At 44.3% G+C, this 20,288-nt stretch overlaps 1 protein-coding gene across 1 annotated transcript in view; it reads left to right on the forward strand.

The window, feature by feature from the left end:
* The first annotated feature begins 14,781 nt into the window (after nt 1-14,781).
* Nucleotides 14,782-20,288, forward strand: part of CYSTM1 (cysteine rich transmembrane module containing 1) — an 82,826-nt gene continuing 77,319 nt past the window's right edge. Inside the window, exon 1 of the mRNA XM_049873803.1 lies at nt 14,782-14,914. The gene's annotated coding sequence lies outside the window, so the exon portion shown is untranslated. The remainder of the gene's footprint in view (nt 14,915-20,288) is intronic.

Raw genomic sequence — 20,288 nt, forward strand, 5'->3', positions numbered from 1 at the left:
AGAAAGAACAAACTGCCTTCAATGTCTAGAATCTCATTAGAAGAAAGGATGGGGAGGCTTCATCTCACATACTTTGGACATGTTATCAGGAGGGACCAGTCGCTGAGGAAGGATATCATTCTTGGTAAAATAAAGGGTCAGAGAAAAAGAGGAAGACCCTCAATGAGATGGATTGACACAGTGGCTGTAACAGTGGGCTTCACATAACGACAATTTTGAGGATGGTTCAGAACCAGGCAGTGTTTCCCTCTGTTGTACATAGGATCACTATGAGTCAGAACTGACTTGATGGCACTTAACAACAACAACAGGACCCCAGGGGACTCCCAGGATTCTGGCTTAGGGGCCTGGCTCTCCTAGCAGATGATGGTCCAGTTAACCAGAACACATGAAGAGAAGCAGGTTTTGGAAAAGATCTACAGTTTGAGACACCAGAGGGCCATAAATGCCAAGTTTTGTGTGCATCTACTCCCTTGAAGGGCTTGCTACACCTGCAGATTCCTAGGTCCCTGCCCCAGTGATTTAGACACGGTGGGTCTGGGGTACAGCCCAGGAATCTGCACATGTAAAAAGTGCCCTTCTGCTTCCTTCTGATGCAAGTGGACTCCAACCACTCTCGCCCTAACTCCACCCCCAAGCTGCCAACACAGCCTCTTCAGGAAGATGGGGTGGGAGGCAAGACTGGCACACTCTCACCAGCATTATGGCTAAGCAGCCCAGAGATCCAGGGAAAGGTGGCGTCTAAAGGCCCTGGGTATGGTGGAAGCAACGGCTGCTTGTGTTTCACTGCTGGAGCTGAAGAGTTGCCATAGAGTGGCCTTGATCATCACATATAACAATAGCTCCTGCTCACCTGCTTGAAGAACTGTAGGAAGTAAGTGGTGGAGCCAAGCCTGGGACTCATTATCTGCCTTTTATCTTGTACCCTGATGGGGAGTGGTGGTGGCTGTGGTGAACTGGAAAACAAGCTCAGTGCAAAGGGAACAGCTCCTACCTCACGGTATCTCCCCTAATTAACTCTTACAACAGCCCTATGTAGTCAGTTCTACTATTATTTCCATTTTTAGATGAGAAAACTGAGGCTCAAAGAAGTTCTATAAATTGTGCTGGTTCACAAGGCGAGGAAGCAGGGAAACCAAGGCTGGTATGCAGATCTCTAAACACTTCTAACCCCAGCATTGCCCTACCTCCCCCTGAGTGGGAAAATTCACTTCATCTCTTAATCTTCAATGACCTTCCAAGCAAGGGGGTGCGGGAAGTACAAATTTCCTTTGGGCCATCCCTTTCAGAAGGTATCTACGTCCTTTCCCAAAGAGAAAGCTCTCAAGGCCCAGAGGAGCTGGAGTTTAGAGGCTCATGGTGCAAACGAAGTTGTAGGGTCCCCGCCTGATCTTCTAAGAATCTGACAGCAGTACCACATGCCTCAGCCTTATCCTAACAGCAGAAAGAGGTGGCAGCGGCAGCGGCGGCGGCGGCGGCGGCGGCGGCGGCGGCGGTGGCGGCGGCGGCGGCAGCGGCAGCAGCGAATCTACCCCCAGTGCACTAACAGTAGGGTTTTGCTGTGATGAAATATGCATGGCATATGGCTGCAAAGTTACTATCTTGAGAATGGATAGAAATGGGATTTTTCACGTGCCGGATATCACTTCCCTTTCTGAAACAATTCTCATAGTAAACAGCGGTTTTCTGATTTTGTTAAGCTCCTGCAGGATGGGAATTCCTTGACACGCTGCAAGACTATTGTCTTGAAGAGTTTCAGACTGTGGGTTGTGCAAATGTTTTCTAAACTTGAAAGCTAGTCTGTGCTCCCTCCCCTCTGCAAAGGCCAGACCTGGAGGAAGAGTTGCCACCACCAGGGGGCCAACTCCATTCCAGATACAGACCACCCTGGTGATGAGACTTCCCTATGTCCTGTAGCTGCCACCTCTTGGCAAATGGGGTAGAGAAGAGAAAAGCCTTGCAGAGCGTGGGAGGCCACGGGGCGGAGGAGGCAAGGAAGGGCCAGGAAGCGGGTAGAATGTGACTTTTAGGAGGAGAATTATTTTGAACCACGTCTTATGCACTGACAGGATAATAATCATTATTAGGGCCTCAGATGTAACACGAAGCCCTCCCTGAAGTTAAATTTTCCTTTTCAGTTAAGCGTGGCCTGTCAGCCCAACATGAGATGGTTCTGTGCCAACCTCCTCCCTGATGGGGGGTTGGGATGCTCCAGATGCCCTCTCTCAGTTACCTTTCATTAAGGAATTTGCTTTTTGGTAAACAAGGGCCCCATTTTTCTACCTTAGCCTTTTATAATCAACCTGAAAAACGCTTCGTGTAAGGACCACAACTGTATTTGCAGCTTTCTATTCACATTTTTGTTTTGGGGGTTGCTGTCTGGAATCCTACTTTCCCAGAGGCCCTCCTGGACACAGTGTAACCTCTAACAGGGGCAGACCCATGGCCTGAATTATGCCCCGTCCAGTTTGTTTGACTTTCACCATGTTTTTGAAAATTGAGAATTTTTACATCAAAATCCTGTTTGCTGACTTCTCTTGAAAAATCCGAAAACCTGACTATACCGGGCCACAGTTTCCTGTGATCGGAACTGAATAATAGTTGCTCCCTTCGCATAGAGTATGTTCCCCAGTTTTGCCACAGTACTCACCACTCCCTATCACACTCCTATCCACACACAAGGAAAAGAGACAAGTTAAAAGACAGATATGGAGAGATGAGTTCCAGTCTTGGCTGCACATCTTTCTGTGTTTCCTTGAACAGGTGTCTGCATCTCTCTGAGATCTGTTTTTAATCCCTGGGGGTGGGGGGTGGGAAGAATAATGAGATGTCTGCAGAGCACTGGCAAAAGGCTTAGAATAGAGGAAATACTCACTGAGGATTTGCCATATATATTTACTGGTGTAAATGACTATTTCTTGTCAATGACATAGAGGAGCCTTGGAGATGGTATACAAATGGATACACCTACTAGAATGTAAGCTTCATATAGGCAAGGACTCTTTTTTTTTTTTTAATCTGTTTTGCTTAATGCAACATTTTATTCGGTTATACATAAGGTCACTATGAGTCGGAGCTGACTTGATATCAACCAGTAACAACAAAGCTAGAAGAACGAACAAATCACAAGAGAAGCACAACCAGAATGCTCCTTAGAAGCGAGGGTAGCAAGACTTCAGCTTCCTTACTATGGACCCATCATCAGGAAAGACCAATCGCTAGAAATGGGCATCATATTTGGTAAAGTAGAGGGTCAGTGAAAACAAGGGAAACCCTCAGTGAGATGGATTGACACAATGGCCACAGCAATAGACTCAAACATACTAATGACCATGAAGATGGCACAGGACCAGACAACGTTTCTTCCTGTTATACATAAGGTCAGAGACTGGGCAGCAACTAACAGTGACAAGAATATAAGAATATCTCCAGAGCCTAGTGCAGTTCCTGGCACAGAGTAGGCACTCAGTAAATATATTGAACGAATATGTGGATTTAAAGTTTCCTTGAGTTATTATTCTTCCTACGTGATTTTTAAAATTATTATTTGCCCATTTTATAAATATCAGTGCAAATGGGCTTACGAGCTAGTTATTTATTTCTAATTTACATGTGTTGATTTTTTTAATCCTTTAAAATATCAAAAAGCAGAAAGATTCTTCAGAGCTGATGGGGACTTCATTGCCATACTCAGTTGAGTCACAGCCTGGGAGAAAAATATGTTCTCCAGGGCTGGGTTTCTAAGATCACTATCAGAATGCCAGGTGACTTCAGGAATCGGTGCTTCAAGAAGTCACAATTAAAAATGTATGCAGTTATGTGATGCTTCTTGAGAACTCAAGGTGCTGTACAAATACATTGAAAGCCTTAAGTGCACCCTGAAGGACTTTCCTCAGAAGTAATACTTCCAGAGAGGAGAGTGCTCTTAGCCAATGGCAGGCGCTGTGCCGTGATCTCAACACAGCTCAGCCTCTGAGTGCGTGGAGCTTGCTCCCCACTGGATGCAACTTTCCTGGAAATTCAAAGGAAGGTGAGTTGATGCCAAGAAAGCCTGGGGGAATATTACATTACATGCAGGCGCCTTTCATAAGCTTGTGGTTTCCGTATCGATGACCTGTAGGGGTCAGCTGTGATTTTGTTTGCCCAGTATCCATTTCTCCTAGTTCTGGTAACTGAATCTTGATTTTCCTTGGGAAGCCATTCTGTCCACACTTTTAAATGTGGAGTTTGTGGGAAGCAGACCTCATTCCCAGCTCCAGAAGAGAGCATAGGACTAGCCAGGGTGTCACATCCCCTGGCCACAGTCACACATTCAGAGAAAAATAAGTTACCCATGCCAATCTGAACACCAAGATTCCATTCTGGAGCTTTCTTAGTACTTGTGAGAATGAGAAAGCTGCTTGTCTGCCGGTACTTTTCACTGTGGGAATGTAATTTTGACACTCTCAGAGATACTGCCTGAGAATGAAGCCACGCAGAGGAAAGAGAGCTAAGAGATGGAGTGAAAGATGAGATTCCTGGTGACAGTGTTTGAGTGCTTGGATCCAGCTATGCCTGAAGCTCAGATTCATCCTTGGATTTTTGTTTTCATGAGCCAATGAATTCTCTTTCCCTTGCTTTCTTAAACCAATTTGAGTAGCACTTCAGTCTCTTGCACTAGAGAGAGTCCTAACTAGCAAGTCAGAATTTGAAAACCTAGGTCAGAAAAAGAGACACATAACTGTGAGAACCATTGCTCAAGTGAAAACTAAAGCTTTGAACTATAGAAAGAAGCAAACTGATGAATTTGCCTCTTTCTCTTGGAATTCTCTAATGGAATTTGCAGCTTAAATTCCATTGGAATCAGGCAGAGCAGTGAGCTAGGAAACAGTAGGGGAAACACAATTTTTTGTTGTTGTTTCATTTCCTTAATACACCCCCACACAAAAGAAGAATCCAGTCATTCTTTCCGAGTATTTGTGCATGTGCTGGTCACATTCACTGGCTTTCTGTTAACATGTGTTCATTTGTCTGCTTCCCTGGGGGAGATGAAACAAGCCAGAAGCCAGAGTGGGGGATCTCAGGTCTTGGTGGACTTGTCCAGTGCTTTAAAGCTCTCTGTACTTAACTCAGGGTAATGCTGCTAGCATTTGCCTTTGAGTGAAGGAGCTCCAAAAAAGAGGTTCGACTCAATGCAGCATTTAGTGATGTTCACTTAATAGGACTACTGAGAGCCTCTGCATGCCAGGCTTCAGCTTCTACACACATACAAGCTAGTGGGGCAGGATTTCTTGTTTTCAGAAGAGGCTGTTTCTAGTCCCTGATTAGCCTTCTTCACCCTTGGGCTGCACCTTGGCCACGAGCCCCGCTCTCTCTTCTGACCCATCCTGAATACTGCTGCCAAGTGATTTTCCACAAAACACTGCATCCTGTTCCCATTCCCACTTCCAGGACCTTCAGTGGTCCCCTAGAGTTTTCACTGAATCTCTCCACTTCTGCTCAGCCCTTAACAAAACTAAAACTACTAATAAAAGCTAAAGATTTGGAGCATTTACCATGTGTGAGGCACCATGCATAGGTTTTATATACATTATCTCAGTTAATCCTCAAAACATCTTTATAAGGCAGACACCAACCTTATCCTTATTTTCAGATGAGGAAACTAATGCACAGAGAGGTTTATTATTGCTCAAATCACACGGCCAATAAGTGATGGAACCAGATTCGACCTTGTCACTTGGGCTGTAGACTCCATGTACCTACCAGAAGATTCTGCCGTCTCGTCTGAAGAGTGGGCTTCAAGAATGAATGCTTTTAGCTCTGCGTTAACAGAACATCCGGGAACCATGGCTTCGGGGGTTCCTCCAGTCTCAGTCAGACCATTAAGCCTGGTCTTCTTATGTGAATTTGAGTTCTCTTCTACACTTTTCTTCCACTCTGTCAGGGGCTCTGTTGCCTTCTCTGTCAGGGCGGTCATTTGTAGTAACCAGGCACCATCTAGTTCTTCTGGTCTCAGGCTGATGGAGCCTGGTTCATGTGGCCGTTATGTTGGTTTGGTTTTTTAGATAGCTCTTTAAAGGAGCACAATGCTTGGTGACACAACTCAAAGAATGTAATCAATGTCACTGAATTGAACATGTAGGAACTGTTGAATTCATGTATGTTCTGCTGTATATATTCTCAACAATGAAAAAGAAAATAAGAATAATAGATGAGGTAGAGAAACAAATTACTGTGCAATTTAAGAACAGCAACATTCAAAATATATACAGGTAGAGAAATAGGATAGAAAAGGGCATAATAACTCCCATGATTAGAGTTCTGGGAGGCCAGGAATGCCTCCCTAGAGAAGGTGTAATACCTGATATGGGTTGTGAAGGATACATAGGAGTTTGCCTGGGGAACTGTAATTGAAATGTCTTTCCAAGGAAAAGGAATAGCAAGTCAGAAAACGAAACAACAACAACAAAAGACTCCAAGAACATCAGAAAATAAAACTATCAGATAGAGATTATGAAATTCTCAGTCCGTAGTTCTTAAAGTGTGGTCCTCAGACCAGCAGCATCAGCACTACCTGAGAATTTGTTAGAGATGCAAATTCTCAATACCAGCCCCAGACCTACAGAATCAGAAACTCTGGGGGTGTTTCAATAGGATCTCCAGGTGATTCCAATGCCCATTAGAGCTTGACAACCATGGTGCTAGGCAAACATCTTTATGTCAGTAAACCTTGATTTTGTTGAAGCCTTTTTCCTTAGATTAAAAACAAAAATTGTTTTCTGATTATTGAGGTATTACATGTTATTATAATGATTAAAGGAAATACAAAAATGTGTGACAAATAAATGTCACCTATTCTCCTACCACTCAGAGATTACCATAAATACTTTAAAGGTTTTTGAAAGTTGTTTTTGAAAAGTGGTTACATCTCCTTCTAGTCTGTCTCATCCAACCTTACAGTTGATTGTTATTGTTGGTGTTAGGTGCTATCGAGTCGGTTCTGACTCACAGCGACCTTGTATACAACAGAACGAAACACTGCCTGGTCCTGCACCATCCTCACAATCATTGCTATGTTTGAGCCCATTGTTGCAGCTGCTGTGTCAATTCATCTCATCGAGGGTCTTCCTCTTTTTCTCTGACTCAAACTCTGCTTTACCAAGCATAATGTCCTTCTCCAGGGACTGGTCCCTTCTGGTAACATAGTTGGACAAGTATGTGAGAGGATGTCTCATCATACTTGCTTCTAAGGAGCATTCTGGCTATATTTCTTCCAAGGCAAATTCGTTAGTTCTTCTGGCAGTCCATGGTATATTCAATATTCTTTGCCAACACCGTAATTCAAAGGCATCAATTCTTCAGTCTTCCTTATTCTTTGTCCAGCTTTCGCATCATATGACGCGATTGAAAATACCATGGCTTGGGTCAGGAGCACCTTAGTCCTCAAAGTGACATCTTTGCTTTTTAACACTTTGCAGAAGATTTGCCCAGTGCAATGCGTCGTTTGATTTCTTGACTGCTGCATCCATGAGTGTTGATTGTGGATCCAAGTCCGTAAAACGTAATCCTTGACAACTTTAATCTTTTCTCCGTTTCTCATGATGTTGCTTATTGGTCCAGTTGTGAGGATTTATGTTTATATTGAAGTGTAATTCATGCTGAAGGCTGTAGTCTTTGATCTTCATCAGTAAGTGCTTCAAGCCCTCTTCACTTTCAGCAAGTAAGGTTGTGTCATCTGCATGTTGCAGGTTGTTAATGAGTCTTCCCCCAGTCCTGATACCTCGTTCTACTTCGTATAGTCCAGCATACAGACTGAATAAGTATGGTGAAAGTATACAACACTCACACACACCTTTCCTGATTTTAAACCATGCAGTATCCCCTTGCTCTGTTCTTGACTGCCTCTTGGCCTATGTTTAGGTTCCTCATGACACAATTAACTATTCTGGAATTCCCATTCTCTCCAATATTATCCATAATTTGTTATGATCTGCACAGTCAAATGCCTTTGCAGAGTCAATAAAACAGAGGAAAACATCTTTCTGGTAGTCTCTGCTTACAGTCAAGATCCATCTGACATCAGCAATGATGTCCTTCATCCTATGTTCTTTTCTCAGTCTGGCCTGAATCTGTGGCAGTTCCCTGCCAATGTCTTTGGGTTGTCTTCAGCAAAACTTTACTTGTGCATAATATTAATGATATTATTCAATAATTTCCATATTCTGTTGGATCACCTTTCTTTGGAATGAGCACAGATATGGATCTCTTCCAGCTGGTTGGCCAGGTAGCTGTCTTCCAAATTTCTTGGCATATATGAGTGAGTGTTTCCAGCACTGCATTCATTTGTTGAAACATTTCAATTGGTATTCCATCAATTCCTGGAGCCTTGTTTTTCACCAATGCCTTCACTGCAGCTTGGACTTCTTTTAATACCATTGGTTCGTGATCATATGCTACCTCCTGAAATGGTTGAATGTCGACCAATCACAGTTGATTATCCACCATCTTATACTGTTCTCTTGCTTCACAAATGAGTCTTGTCTCTCCCAAAAGCCTGGAAGCTTCTAGGCAGCAAAAGCTGGTCAGCAGTAACAGAGCCATGGGGGCCTAGACTCTGGGAGCTTGAATGGACCTGAGAGAGCTATAGTCTGGTGTTCCCATTTTATAGATGAGAGAACAGAATCCCCCAGAGCTATGTGACCCACCAGGTAGAGACAGAATTACATCCAGATCCTGCTCTCCAGAGCTCCTTCCAGTGTATGTTCCATGGTGAGGAAGACACAGCCAATACTGCACCTAAAACATATTCTTGACACCCGCTGAGGTCACAGACTCCACTCTTCCCCTGCCCCCTGGGTCATCCCAGCACATCACCAGGTGATGAGGCCATCTTCATCCTCACTGGCTGTTGTTCCTACTCCATCCAGACACAAGACTCCTGAAACACACTAAGCCCAGGGGCATTGAACCCACACTGTTCCTTGGTGGTGCTTTCCGGAGATTAAAAGACAGATGTCCAGAAATGTAAAATGGTGCAGCCACTTTAGAAAACCATTTGGTGGTTCCTCAAATTTAAATTATCATGTGAGCCAGCAATTTCACTCCTAGGTATATACCCAGGAGACTTGTAAGCAGGAACTCAAACAGATCTGTGTATACCAGCGTTCATTGTAACTATTCACGGTAGCCAAAAGGTGGAGCAAGCCAAATGTCTATTAACAGATGAATGGGTAAACAAAATGTGGTGCAGATATGCAATGGAATATTATTCAACCGTAAAGAGAAAATTCTGATACATGCTATGACATGGATGAACCTTGAAAACACTATTGAGTGAAATAAGTCAGACACAAAAGGACAAATATTGTATAATTTCACATGGAATATCTAAAGTAAGTAAATGTATTGACACAAAAGTTTATTAGTAGTTAACAGAGGCTAGGAGGAAAAGGGAATGAAAGTTATTGCTTAAGGGGTACTGAGTTTCTGTTTGGGGTGATATAAAACTTTTTGAAATGGATAGTGGTGATGATAGCACAGCATGGTGAAAGTAATTAATGTCACTAAATTGTATACTTCAAAATGGTTAAAATGGCAAACTTTTGTTGTATTTTACCTTGATGAAATTTAAAAAAAGAAAAAACAACGCAATGCACAAGGCAGACATTCTTATTACTAATTAAGCTAAATTATTGTTTAGTTTAAAGAAGATTTCAGGGGATAATTTTGGTTTAGGGTTTAAAGATTATCTCAGGGTAATAGTTTCAGGGGTTCATCCAGCGTCAATGGCTCTAGAAAGTCTGGATTCCATGAGAATTTGAAATTCTCTTCTGTATTTTCCCCCTTATGATTATGATTCTTCTATAGAATCTTTGATCAAAACATATTCAGCAACTATTTACTGAGCCCTTGCCCTAGGTGCACATCTTATCCCTCTATCTAGAATAAACATTAGGCTAATTTCAGGGTAAAGAAAGGGAATCCAGATTCATATTTTAAGGACCATTTTTATAACCATTGTATCTTCATTGGATCCCATTTGTTCACTCAACAATTGGGTGAAAGAATGTTTCTTGATTACCTAGGTATTCACCTTCTGGTTAGCAGCCAGTGATATTAACTGTTTGTACCACCGAAGGACTAGTCTTATGCAATTGATATTATCTCCATTTTGCAGATAAGAAAACTGATTCTCAAAGAAGATAGGTGTCTTAGGCTGAGTTCTCTAGAGAAGCAAAACCAGTGAAGCATATATATATATACACACATATAAACAAACAAACAAAAAACCCAGTGCTGTGGAGTCGATTCCAACTCATAGCGGCCCTACAGGACAGAGTAGAACTGCCCCATAGAGTTTCCAAGGACTGCCTGGCAGATTCGAACTGCTGACCCTTTGGTTAGCAGCTGTAGCACTTAACCACTACGCCACCAGGGATATACATATATGTATAGACACAGAGAGAGAGATTTATCTCAAGAAAATGGCTCACACAGCTGTAGAGGCTGGCAAGTCCCAAGTCTGTGGATCAGGTGTCAGGCTGGAGGCTTCTCCTGACTCAGGTAGCCACAGGGTCTCATGAACCCAAGATTGGCAGGTCAGACAGCAGGCCACTGGCTTATGGGCTGCAGAAGTCAATGAATCCAATATCAGCAGGTAAGACGCAGGTGGCTGGCTCAAGTCCCAAAAACCGGACATCAGATGATGACAATCTGGATGCAGGATTCAGAGCAAGCGATGAGCTTTGCCAGAACGTCCATATATATATTTGATGCAGGCCACACACATGAGGAAACTCTCCTTACAACTGATTGGCTGCTCACATCATGGAGGATGACTGTATCATTACATAACTGCCAAACAATATCATTATATAATTGCCAAACTACATCATTACACAACTGCCAAACCACTGAGAATCATGGCCCAGTCAAGTTGATACACAACCTAAACCATCACAGTAGGTAACTTGCTCCAATTCACACAATGGATAAATCTCAGAGCCCAGGTTCCCAGCTACTGCACCAGGCTGCCTCCACAGTTCTTGGATGGTTCACCTGAATTAACAGTGTTGACAATCCCTGCAGCTTCTGTGGCTGGATATATACATCGCCAGGGTCTTCTACATGGACATTTTTCTTTATCTCCAGGAATAGAAACCTACTGCTGTTGTGAAGAAATGTGGTGAAACTCCAGCAACTTCTACACCTGGTCTACTGCTCAGTCCTGGGATATGAGTTCAAAATCCTGGAAAAGAGCCATGTGAGACATTCTAACTGGCCACATTTCTAGTTCTTGGATGATGCCAGCAACATTCTCTGAGTTTTTACCCACGTGATAGTGTTCCTTCCTCAGCAGTGGAGGTGGGGTGGGAAATGTTCTGTTTTTCTTTTGATGGTTACACCCTTGCCCTACCAACTCAGTAAAAGGGGAATGGCCAGGGACCTTACTGAAAACGTGTTCTATCATTTTTTCTCCCCCAGCACAGCCCCCGGATGTGCTGCCATGCTAAGTTTCCCTCCCTTCCAAGGCAGTTAGCCCTGCCTTCCACCCCATTCGCACCTTGTCCTGCCCAGATTGGTGCCCAGGAGCATGTGCTTACCTCTCCCCCCGCTCCACAAAAAAAAGAAAAAGGCCTGGAAAACCTCCCAGCCCAAAAGGCTCTATAGTCTCGAGGAGCACTATCTAAGTGTAGTTACGGGTGTGCCTGTTTCTGCTCTTCCCTCTGCATCAGTGCTTTGCAAAGGGTAGCTCTTTTCCCCTCATGGTCCAGAGATGGTTTTAGGGTATGCATGGATGACCTTCCTTCCTCAGTGACTGACTGGCAGTTGTTCTCCCCTGCCAACCTCCAAAGGACACTGCCCACTGCCTGGTCCTGAGGAGACGTTGGCCTGTGCTGGGTTCTCCCCACCCACTCCCCCTTCCCCTCGGCCATTGCCTTTGCAGTCCCTCAGCTTCCCTTCCCTTGATGCTGTTAGCACCCTTCCTGGGCCTTTCTTCACCTTGCCTTCCCTTGCAGCAACCCCTCCCCAAACCACTGGGTCCCCCAAACCTTATTCTGGCCCAAATTCCCCCTCCACCCGAAGTTCCTCTTCTCAGATCTATCAAACACCCCAGGTCTGGCTACCCCTGCCCTGTTCCCACCATCTTCCTGCCCTCTAGTCTCTGCCCCCGGGGACTTAGGCAGAGGACCCTCTTTCTGTCTGGAGCCATGATTCTTCTCTACCTTTCACCGATGTCTTTTTTTTCCATATATATGTTAGCTCCTTTGAAAAGTAAATGTATAAAAGTTAAAAAATGTCACTTAAATAAAACTATTAAGTAAATAATAAACATTACAGGCTGGATGGTTAAACATTACAGGTGGTACTTGGATTCACAATCAACACCCATGGAAGCAGCAGTCAAGAAATCAAACAACGTATTTCATCGGGCAAATCTGCTGCAAAAGACCTCTTTAAAGTGTTGGAAAGCAAAGATGTCACCTTGAAGAGTAAGGTGCATCTGACCCAAGTCATGGTGTTTTCAATCACCTTCTATGCATGTGAAAGCTGGACGATGAATAAAGAAGACCAAAGAAGAACTGACGCCTTTGAATTGTGGTGTTGGTGAAGAATACTGAATATACACCATGGTCTGCCAAAAGAACGAACAAATCTGTCTTGAAGAAGTACAGCCAGAATTCTCCTTAGAAGCAAGGATGGCAAGGCTACATCTTACATACTTTGGACACGTTGTCAAAGGGTCAGTCCCTGAAGAAGGACATCATGCTTGGTAAAGTAGAGGGTCAGTGAAAAAGAATAAGACCCTCATGTTGAAGTGTAAGGCCCTTATGTTGAAGTGTAATTCATACTGAAGGCTGTAGCCTTTGATCTTCATCAGTAAGTACTTCAAGTTGTCTTTACTTTCAGCAAGCAAGGCTGTGTCATCTGCATAACACAGGCTGTTAATGAGTCTCCCTCTAATACTGATGCCCCGTTCTTCTTCACAGAGTCTAGTGTCTTGGATTATTTGCTCAGCATACAGATTGAATAAGTATGGTGAAAGGATACAACCCTGACACACACCTTTCCTGACTTTAAACCACGCAGTATCCCCTTGTTTTGTTCAAACAACTGCCTCTTGGTCTATGTACAGGTTCCACATGAGCACAATTAAGTGTTCTGGAATTTCCATCCTTTGCAACGTGTTATCCATAATTTGTTATGATTCACACAGTTGAATGCCTTTGCATAGTCAATAAAACACAGGTAAGTATCTTTCTGATATTCTCTGCTTTCAGCCAGGATCCATCTGACATCAGCAATGATATCCCTCGTTACATGTCCTCTTCTGAATCTGGCTTGAATTTCTGGCAGTTTCCTGTCAATGTACTGCTGCAACCTCTCTAGAATGATCTTCAGCAAAATTTTACTTGTGTGTGATATTAATAATATTGTTCAAAAATTTCTGTGTCCAGTTGCACGGAATGGGTATAAATATGGATCTCTTCCAGCTGGTTGGCCACGTAGCTGTCTTCCAAATTTCTTTGCATAGATGAGTGAGTGCTTCCAGTGCTTCATCTGTTTGTTGAAACATCTCGGTTGGTGATCTGTCAATTCCTGGAGCCTTGTTTTTCAGTAATGACTGCAGTAAAGTTTGGACTTCTTTCTTCAATACCATCTAGTCTTAATCATATGCTACCTCCTGAACATCAACCAATTCTTTTTGTTATGGTGACTCTGTATTCCTTCCATCTTTTGTTGGTTTCTGTGTCATTTAATATTTTCCCTGTAGAATCCTTCAGAAGAAGTGACCATCTGCAGCCCTCAAAACACATATAGGAAGAGTGCTGTCTGGGTGCTGCTGCCAACAAGATATTTTTGCAAGACAGACAAAGAAAATACATGTAGGCATCTTGTGACCATGATCTAAGCATCCTGTGAAACTATCTGTAATCACTAACTAATTAACTAATCAGAGTGTGATTATTATATTAATTGATTTTCCTGTAATTGCCCTACCCATGAGCCCTGATGGCACAGTGTTTAAGAGCTCGGCTGCTAACCAAAAGGTTGACAGTTCAGATCCTTCGGCTGCTCCTTGGAAACCTTATGAAGCAGTTCTAGTCTGTCCTATAGGGTCGCTATGAGTCACAGTGGACTCCATGGCAACTAGTTTGGTACAGTTCGGTTCCTTTTATACCCCATAAGAATTCTTTTATAACGAAACTGCCCCGGACTCCCTGGCTACATTTTCAATTGTTTTAAACCCCTAATAAACCTTCGTTTTAACTTGAAACAGCATTCAAGTTTTTCTCTACAACACTTGCTTTGAGGTTTATGGGGGAAAAGTTTCCAGAGAGCAGTCCAGTCATCAGCTTCAGCCCCAGTCCTCTCAGGTACAGCTCGGGGAGCAAACTGACACCCCAGAATCTAGTTGGGTCTAGGCTGAGAAGACACCAGGAGGCAGCAGCCCACAGCGAACCCCGTGTGCCACGCACTGGGCAGAGTAGCGCAGGGACACAGGTTCTAACTCTCGGACTCCAGCGCTAGCGGTTAGGCGGTATTGATTGTAGAGCTGATGATCTAACTAGAGGGGATATCTGCTGGAGTCTCAGATACGGTCCCAGCTCAGAAGCCAGCGCAGGGCGGCCAGAGTCCGACCTCCCGCCGAGGCGGCGCGGACAGGCAGGGAGCCGCAGCGGCTGCGCCTCTGGGCCAAGAGGCTGGGGGCGGGGCCCGTGCTGTGACCCCGCCCCTCGGCCCGCCCTGCGCGTGTTGCCAGGGTGATCAGGTGACTCCGAGCTTGCGCGGCGCTCGGGGCGGCCGTGACGTCAGGCGCGCGGTTGCTACTCGTTCGCTTGGAGACAGATGCTGCGTGTCCCGAGCGGCCCCGTGCAGTCCAGTCCCGACCGAACCAGTGTCCAGTCCAGCTCATTCGTGGAGAGGAGAGGTGAGGCGCGGCGGGCCCGGGCCGGTCCAGCTGGGATCAGGGAGGGGGCGAGGCGCGGACGGGGGCCATCCTGGGCTGTGGGCACCCCGGAACTCCCCTCTAGGCGCCGCGACAGCGGGCACCGGGGCCCAATGGGGGAGGGGCCGGGAGCCGACGAAGCGGCTGCCGCCCCGGTTGGATACCCACCCGGGCGCCCCACGGCTGTTCCTCGGACTTCGTCGCTGCGCCGCTGGCGGAGGCTGAAGGCGGTCTCGCGCCACCCGCCCGGCCTCTCGGCTGTGGTTGAAGCGCCTGCCGGGCTGCACGTTTCTGCGAGTCTGGCTCGGAGCGAGTCGGCGGGCTCCGAGTCGGGCTCGCCACACCCGGTCTCTGGGGACGTCTGCGGGAGGCTTCTGGAATTCTTCACCTTGGGTTTCCGATTTCGGAAGCGCTGCCTACTACATGGTCTGTGCAGGGTCCTGCTGGGGGCGTGAGGCCGGCGTGGAGCCCGTGGGTGGGAGCAGCGGGTGGAGGTGGACTGCAAGTGGGAAAAGCAAAGCCGGGCGCTCAGTGGCCCCGGGCTTCCATTGAAGGTGCTGTGGAGGGGGAAGGAATCTCGACTGCTGTTGAGAGCGGTGGATTGGGGATCTGAAGAGAGGTGAAATCTGAGCGGGGTCCTGAGGAATGGGACTAATCTCTTTGTAGCCATGGGGTTAGAAGAGTAGAGTGAAGGGAAGAGGGGACCCCCGGAAAAGGAGACCTTGCTCTAGAGGTAGAGGAGAAATGATTCGGTGACTAACTGGAAAAAAAAAGTTTGGAAAATTAGGCTAGGACCGGTTAGTAAAAACAGTGCTGTGGGAAGCCATCGAAGCATCAGCTGGATCGGGGTGGGGGGAACACTGGGGTAGACATAAACTGAGACTGGTATGACAGTCTCTAGAGAGGTGAGGACGCTCGGAACTCTGGTCTGATGGGATTCCGGGAAGCCTGTTTATGAAATATTTATAACAGACAGGGCTGGAGGCTTAGGCAACTAGGTGCTGTACACCCTTGAGATTGTTAGCAGATTAAAAACAAAAACAAACAACAAAAAAACCGCGAGAGAAAAACACACAAAGGCCACCCGTTTTCTTGTAATCTCCTTTGACTATATTTAATGACCAGCTGAGGATTTGCCCCCCCCCCCAGTATGCACAGAGATTGTAATGACCACTGCACATTCCCTTCAAGAGTTTCAAGAGTATTTTACAAAAACACCTCATATCCGCAGGGTGAAACCCAAATCTCCAGTGATTGGTAGGAGATTTAATGGGGGGAGGAGGGGAAGTTATTAAAGGAGAATCGTGGCCTAAAACATGACTATGTATCATTGGGTAAGCATTTCAAAAAGGGGCCCCATGTTCTTTGTTAATCCAGTCCAGAGTTCTCCTTTCCTACCTGTTCCCCTTAGCTTGTGGGCTTCTTAATGTAAGGCTGCTTAAGTGTTTATTGGCCGTTTCGTGTTAATTTCCTGAGAAACCTGAAGAAGATATTTTGATTATATGAAGAGGAATGATTTAGTGATTTTCAAAAATTTTCCCAGCCATGAAGTTCACTGATGCTGTGACAAAAAAAAAAAAAGCACACCCGCCCATTTTACATGGGAACTTGGAATTTTCTGTTTTCTGGGAGGAAGTGAAATGCTGAACCTTCTCACCAATTTGTTTTGTATTTGTTTCACTGACTCCAAAAAACAGAACTGGACCTCCAGAAGTTCTGGACAGTAAAAGGTAGTTTAGGGAATTGCCAAGAACTTCAGAAGGCGGCAGAAGCTGGTTTGTGCATGAAGGGAGAAACCAGCACAGCACTAGAGGGAGGGCCAGTCCAGAGTGTGGGACCTGAGGAAGGCCAACTTCCTAGTCAGATCAACTAAGTCATTCTCTCTAAAAGACCCAAGATAAGTGACGTGAGCAACGTGTGTAAAAGGCCAGAGCAGCGTGCATGTCCTTCACACACACACCCCCCCCCCCGCCTGCCCCCATGGCCTTGTTCCTGTTCAGTGGTAGGGCTTGTTACTATAGCAGTTTTTAAGGGTCTTTGCAGGAGCCCCTTAGTATCAAGAATCACTGGATATTAGATTTCTTGGCCACATTTTAAGTTTGTTAACTATTTTTTTTTAAACCTCTCACAGTGTTTGAACAGTCTGCTCTCCCTCCCTTCTAAACACAATAAGTACAGTATGTGCTATCAGGGTAGATAAGTAGGCCAAGAGTTTTCAGAAATTTTCTATAATCCTTTCATTCACCCCTGCCACCTCCACTTCCTTGTCAGGAAAAAAATGTTAGTGTGTTTCCCTAAACACAAACTAAGATAAAAACTGGGGCTGCACTTCAACAGAATGCCCTCCCCTATGAGGAGAACTCGGAGCAGGGCTGGGTTGTTGGCAGGACACTGGCTTGGAGTCATTCTGATCCCTGTGCCTGCGATATCCAAGGCCCTGAGCAAGCCCCTCCTCTTCACATGGAAATGTTCCTCAACCTTGAAAATGGATAATAGTACCCCTTCACAGAGGTACCAAGGAGAGTTAATGAGAGGCTTATATATTTGAGGTCCTCCAAAGTAGACTGAATGGTATATTTTGAGACAAAGTAAAATGAAGGCGGTAAACATTCTAAATTTTAAAGTAAAAGACCAATTCAAACTCTTAAGGCATTTTTGCTCTTTTTTCCTGGAGTATATGGGCTTGGTTACCAGTCAGCCTGTACTCAAGATATAGAGGCCTAAAGCTAAGTGTACGTTTGTGTTTCATATGTAAATCAGCTCAGATTGCTCACCACCCTTTATTTCCCCTGGTGTTGTTAGTTGCCATGCCATCAAGTCGGCTGCAACTATTGGTGATCTTATATTGTCCAATGCAGTGCCATCTTCATGGTCTTTAATATATTTGAGCCCATTGTTGAGACTGATGTGTCAGTTCAGCACATTGAGGGTTTCCCTCATTTTCTATTACTCTTACATATCTCTCTGTGTCTTCCTTTGTCTTGGTCATGTTGTGCTGACGTCCCCCTTGTGTTTTGTGTTTACCAGAGTTAATACTTGTCTACTGTCTAGTTACTGATTTTCTCTCCCTCCCCCTACCATCCCTGGTAACCATCAAAAAATGTTTCTTTCTGTGTATAAACCTTTTCTTCACTTTTTATAATAGTGGTCTCATGCAATATTTGTCCTTTTGTGAATGACTTATTTCACTCAGCATAATGCCCTCCAGGTTCATCCATGTTGTGAGCTGTTATGCAGATTCATCTTATTCTTTAACGTTGCATAATATTCCATTAGATGTATGTACCACAGTTTGTTTATCCATTCAACCACCGATGAGCACTTATATTGTTTCCGTTTTTTTACTATTATGAATAATGCTTCAGTGAACATGGGTGTGTATATGTCTGTTAGTGTCACAGCTCTTACTTCTTTGGGTTATGTACCTAGGAGTGGAATTGCTGAATCATATGGTATTTCTATTTCTAGCTTTGTGTGTGTTTTAGTTGAAGGTTTACAGAGCAATTAGTTTCTCATTGAACAATTAATACACACATTGTTTTGTGATATTAGTTGCCAACCCTGTGACTGTCAGCACTCTCCCCACCTTGACCTTGAGTTCCTCATTTCCATTCATCCAACTTTCCTGTACTCTTGGGACTTCTTATCCTTGTGCCTGGGGTGGTATGCCCATTTAGTCTCATATACATGGTTGAGCTAAATGTATTATTGATTGTTTTATGGGCCTGTCTGATCTTTGGCTGAAGGGTGAACCTCAAGAGTGACTTCAGTACTGAGTTAAAAGGATGTCCCGGGGCCATACTCTCAGGGTTTCTTCAGTCTCTGTCAGACCATTAAGTCTGGTCTTTTTTTGGTGAGTTTAAATTTTGTTCTACATTTTTCTCCAGCTCTGTCTGGGATCCATATATTGTGATCCCTGTCAGAGCAGTTGGTGGTGGTAACTGGGCACCATCTAGTTGTGCTGGACTCAGTCTGGTAGAAGCTGTAGTACTTGTGGTCCATTAGTTTTCTAGACTAATCTTTCCTTCGTGTCTTTGGTTTTCTTCATTCTCCCTTGCTCCAGACGGAGTGGGACCAGTGGAGGATCTTAGATGGCTACTCACAAGCTTTTAGGACTCCAAACCCTACTCACCGAAGTAGGATGTAGAACATTTTCTTTATAAACTATCTTATGCCAGTTGAGCTAGATGTCCGCTAAGACCATGGCCCCCAGCCCTCAGCCCAGTAATTCAGTTTCTTAGGGAGTTTGGATGTACCTATGAAGCTTCCATGCCCTTGCCCTGGTCAAGTTGTGCTAACTTCCCCAATATTGGGTACTGTGTTACCATTCACCAAGGTTACCACTTATCTATTTTCTAGTTAGTATTCTTCCCTCCCCTCTCTCGTAACCATCAAAAATTGTTTCTTTCTTTGTGTAAACCTTTTCATGATTTTGTATAATAGTGGTCTCATACAGTATTTGCCCTTTTGTGATTGACTTATTTCACTCAGCATAATGCCGTCCAGATTCATCCATGTTTTGAGATGTTTTGCAGGTTCATCATTATACTTTATTGTTGCGTAGTATTCCATTGTGTGTATATACCATATTTCATTTATCCATTCATCTGTGGATGGGCACTTAGGTTGTTTCCATCTTTTTGCTATTGTGAATAATGCTGCAGTTAACATGGATGTCCATATGTCTGTTCATGTCACAGTTCTTATTTCTCTAGGATATATTCGTAGGAGTGGGATTGCTGGATCATACGGTATGTCTTATTTCTGGCTTTTTAAGGAAGCTCCATACCATTTTGCACAGTGTTTGTGCCATTTTGCATTCCTATCAGTGTATGAGAGTTTCAGTCTCCCCACAATCATACTAGCATTTGTTGTTTTCTGTGTTTTGGATCAGTGCTATTATTACTGGGGTGAAATGGTATCCCATTGTAGTTTTGATTTGCATCTCTGTAATGGCTAGTGATCACGAGCATCTCTTCATGTGTTTTCTAGCCACCTGACTGTCTTCTTTGGTGAAGTGTCTATTCATGTCTTTTGCCCATTTTTTAATTGGATTGTTTGTCTTTTTATTGTTGAGGTGTTGAAGTTTTCTATAAATCTTAGAGATTAGCCCTTTGTTGGATATGTCTTTGCCAAAAAATTTTCCCAATCTGTGAGTTCTCTTTTTAGTCTTTTGGTGAAGTCTTTTGATATGCGTATGTATTTAATTTTTAGGAGGCCCCAGTTGTCTAGTTTACTATATACTCTTTGTACATTTTTAGTGATGCTTAATAGTCTATTTATGCCATAAATTAGGGCCCCTAGGTGTGCCACTGTTTTTTCTCCTATGAGCTTTATAGTTTTAGGTTTTACTCTG

Source organism: Elephas maximus, chromosome 2 (assembly GCF_024166365.1).
Source record: "Elephas maximus indicus isolate mEleMax1 chromosome 2, mEleMax1 primary haplotype, whole genome shotgun sequence".
Lineage (NCBI taxonomy): Eukaryota > Metazoa > Chordata > Mammalia > Proboscidea > Elephantidae > Elephas > Elephas maximus.